The following is a 4,764-nucleotide window of genomic DNA, read 5'->3' on the forward strand; positions in this document are numbered from 1 at the left end:
TTTATTTAATTCAAGAAAAATAGTTGTTATAATTAGTAAAGACAAGTCATTAAAATTAGTAACTAATTTATTGTATATATATATATATATATATATACTAACTTGTACTTTGGAGGGTTATAATATTGTGGCCACTAATACATACACAGTACCTACAATAAGTCATATATTAGTCAGAATGATGAGACTGACATTTTCTTATTTAGGTAGAGTTGAGATCTGGAAAACCTAATCTACATTTACAGAGTTTTTAACTATTTTGGTGAAGAATAAAAGTGTACATGTATGGTTGGGAACTCGCAATTGTATAAAAATATTCTATTTTGCTTTGTCTGATGTTTTTCTGCAGTATTCAAAGTCTGTAGCAAGAAAACATATTATTGGACCTGCAGCAAGTAGAAACTCACCTTTGTATTTGATTGCCTCTGTTGATGTGATGAAATGGTGAACATGAACAGGCTAGCTAGTTTTTCAGAAATCACGCTGTATCATTTTACTGTTTCAATCCCAGCATAAACACTACCTGTATTTTTTATGAAATGTTACTATATTATACTTTGTTTCTGTATAAATGTAAATCTTGTATTTAATACGGACATATTAGGGTTTTCTCATAAAAGAAGTTATTCTGCAATGAAAACAAGAAGCGATTTTATGTATGTAATTGAATACTTTAGGTAATATTTAAGAACGATTTGCAGCAATTAAGTGAGGCAAGCCATTATTCATGGTATATTGTCAAGTTAATTACTGTACATGATTCTGTTAATAAATTTTTGATAATAAAGTGTTGATGCTGAGTAAGTTGGTTTTATGCTTATAATATTAGTCTATTAACATAGAAGGAAATATACACCGAGTTTTACAGATACATGATTTATAATGACATGTAGAATTTTTCACAGTTTGCATGCCCATAGTTGATATATCATTTCTAGTTTTGTACTATTTCAAATATTTATTATTTGTAAGAATTTATCGCTGTTGTTGGTTTTGATTACTGATTTTTATATCTTCCTTTATTCTTTTAAAACGTTCTTATAAAGTTCTCATTTTATGAAACAACACACGCAGTTTCATTATGTTTATGGTTACTGGTGTAAATAAAAATAACTTTTTTTTTTACCAGAAAAAAACTAGTGCAAAAATTTGAAAACAAAAACAAAATACTTAATCCCATTTTCATTCTTCTAAAATGACAGCCATTGGAGATGGTGTAATGGTGAGGGAAACATTCTCCTGGCATAGACCAAGTCTTTGATTTCTTAAAAAGAGGGTGAATAATATTCAGTGTGTACCTGAACATTGCTTCCATTCACCCCACAATATTACACTTCACCCATGATAAACAAGGACTTTTAAAGATAGTAATGCAACAATCCACAATGCTCATATTGTCTGAAAATGATTTAATGAGCATGACCGTAATTAAATGTTGCATTCTCTACTGTAATCCTCTGTTGATATCAGTGAACCAAATGCAGACCATTCTTTTGAATGAACGGGCTACGATGAAATTACCTTTATGCATCTTTTGAAGTCCATACCATGGTAAATCAAGGTTAATTACCATAGGTGAACAGTGATCTAATTTAATATTAAGTGAAGCTTCTAATGAAGCTTCAATTTAGTTATTTTCCAAATGTTTGGAAAATGAAGTGTTTTTGTTGAAATGTTACAAGTTACTGTAGTAAAAACTAGTACCAATTTTTGTGAACAATTTAATAACATGTTCTTAACAGTATACTTGAAATAACTATGTATTCTAGGCCAGTTGCACCTTATTCACAGTGTGCAATTTCCTATTTCTTAAATAGAAACTGACACTGTAATTCATCACCATCCTAAACTATATTGTGATATAAACATGAAATTTACTGCCTGATAATGTTACATGAATTTAATACTTAAGTGTTGCAGTTTCAATTTTCTTTTAATGTATTTTCCACTGCACCAATTTTAACCAATACGCTAAGCCACATTCATTCCTGCTAAAGTGCCAAAACTTTAGCAACAGTTCGAAATGATCATGTAGCATAAGGGTATTGATAAGCGGAGTAGCCAGTACTGGATCTCTTTACTAATAATCCTCTATCAATGTCTTTTTTCAAGATGCCCATGATGAAAAGTGCCGATAAATTTTTCATTTCAGAAGCATCAGTTGGAGACCATCACAAGTTCTGCTTTTAGGCTTTAGGTAGTTCAATTACAAAAACTGTTCAACAAACCTATTGATTTCAGTGACCATCATATTCACAACATCCTCCATCAAAAACACTTTGAAAATTTCAACTGGAATGGCCCCTGACAGCAAACTTGCAACCATTTGAGACTGTGTAGTAAAAGAAATATCAGTTGGACTAACATATGTAGCCTAGACAGTCTGCCATCCATCAAAGGGTTATTTGATTAGGACAATGTAGATAGAGATAGTAATTATGAGTCTGATGATGAAAGAGACCTGGATTGTACAGAGCAGGTAAATGTTCAAACTGTTTTCCTGTAGCTGACACTGGAAAACCAGCATCAGGGAACAGATTCTTCTGAAATACTTGCAATTTTACTCTAAACTTGCTAAAATGTTTGCACAACCATGCCATCTTGTAGCTATAAAAGTAACCAAAACAAACCACTGCAAAATTTCAGGGCAAGTGACTTGAAACTTTAGTGAAAAAAATTGTTTTCTGTCATTCACAAGAGAGCAGGACACACATAATCATTGTACACCACTAAGGGACTGTTTATCTCTACGCTCATACGTAGTTATAGCCCCTTTGCTGATTGACCTGTCAATGTGTCAGTAGTGCCTGACTAACAGTAATAACTGATGAGTTAACATCTTTAATAATGAATGTGTTAAACCAACTATTTTCAGCAAATTGAAGTAACATCAACAAAACTCAAATATCGTTGGAATAGTGTTTATTATATAGCTGGCATGATGTATATTTTAAATGGAATAGAGCATATAATATAAAGGTTCTGTATATATCTTTCTGATTGTACTATTTATTATATACATATATATTTATACATAATCACATTAAATGACTAAGTCATAAGTAAATACAAAAATAAATGTAGCTGTTTAAAAGATACACTATTGCTTTTATAATTAAAAACAACACATAAACAATCACCCTTTAAATTGTCCACGTTATTTTTACAGAAATAATTATACTCAAGAGTTTTGAATAATTCCCCTCCATTTAATTTAATTTGAAATGGAAATAAGCTCACAGACTGTTTTCTCAATAAAACTATTCAGTAGAACACATGTAAAAAATCAAAGTATTTGCAAATATATTTACTTTCTATACCAACAAAACTTTTGGGGCATTGTGAAATACTGTCTTAAGGACCTACAAATTTAATAACAAAACTTGTTTTTTCTAATTCCTACATTTAGCAATGCCTTCTTAACACAAGTATTTTCGTTGACACATGACAACTACGACTCATAGGAATATTTAACTTGGCTGGTTAAACTATAGATGCAGTAAAAATAGATAAAGGCAAAAAAATATATTGCAAAATACTTTCATACCATGCTTCACCTACAATTTTCTGCCTCAGTCATTAATCATTGAAGTTTTCATGATGTATTACATAAAATTTTAAACATGTGCTAAATGTACAAAGATCTCAATGATGATTCAATATTCAGTAAGGTGCTATTTTGTTTTCATTTAATATTCAAGTTTTAGAAATTCACTGATCAGTGAAATAACTTCACATTTTTCAAAGTATATGTTTCATAGTAACATCTAGAAGTTTCTGTAATTTAAGACTAATGATAAGTCGAGTAAGTTCTCACCTTTTAAGCCACAAGACAATTATATTTCATTAAAATATTGCTATTTGTGTCTAATACTGCTTTAAAATTCCTAATTTTATGTTGCAAGAAAGATTACTTTTAATATTAGTTGCTTTCCTTATTTAAAAATTTAACATAACAAAAGCCAAGTTGTTAACATTGTTTCAGTAGAACTTTAGGCAGAGTAGACATAGTACGTTTGAAAACTTTAATGGACATTAATTGCCTGTTGAAAAAAAAAGGAAACAACATTTCAGCTTCTATAAGAAAACCTCAGTAAAGAAGTCAAAATGTTGTCTCCTTTTCTTTCAACAGGCAGTTGCACAAAGTTGCTGATGTTAATGTAAGTTTGCACTAATGTGTTCTCTAACATCAGCAACTTGGATTTTATGTTAATTGCATAAGTGCACTCTATTGTTTTCTCTGACATCAACAACTTGTAATTGATATTAATTATGTAAGCTCATACTAGTATGTTCTCTCTAACATCGGCAACTTGAACTTGACATTAATTATGTAAGTTTGCACTAGTGTATTCTCCATCAGGAACTTGTACTTGACATTAATTATGTAAGTTTGCACTAATGTGTTCTCTAACATCAGCAACTTGTACTTGACATTATTTATGTATGTTTGCACTAGTGTTCTCTAACATCAGCAACTTGAACTTCACATTAATTATGTATGTTTGCACTAGTGTGTTCTCTATAATCAGCAACTTGAACTTCACATTAATCCGTGAAGTTCAAGTTCCTGATTATAGAGAACACACTAGTGCAAACATACATAATTAATGTCAAGTACAAGTTGCTGATGTTCGAGAACACACTAGTGCAAACTTACATAATTAATGACAAGTACAGGTTGCTGATGTTAGAGAACACAGTAGTGCAAACTTACATAATTAATGTCAAGTTCAAGTTGCTGATGTTAGAGAACACTAGTGC

At 30.6% G+C, this 4,764-nt stretch overlaps 1 protein-coding gene across 1 annotated transcript in view; it reads left to right on the top strand.

The window, feature by feature from the left end:
- Positions 1-792, top strand: part of LOC106456887 (spermatogenesis-defective protein 39 homolog) — a 36,458-nt gene extending 35,666 nt beyond the window's left edge. The window contains exon 18 of the mRNA XM_013916256.2: positions 350-792. The gene's annotated coding sequence lies outside the window, so the exon portion shown is untranslated. The remainder of the gene's footprint in view (positions 1-349) is intronic.
- The last annotated feature ends 3,972 nt before the right edge of the window (positions 793-4,764 follow it).

The sequence above is a fragment of the Limulus polyphemus genome, unplaced genomic scaffold (assembly GCF_000517525.1).
Source record: "Limulus polyphemus unplaced genomic scaffold, Limulus_polyphemus-2.1.2 Scaffold268, whole genome shotgun sequence".
In the NCBI taxonomy this organism is placed as follows: Eukaryota; Metazoa; Arthropoda; class Merostomata; order Xiphosura; family Limulidae; genus Limulus; species Limulus polyphemus.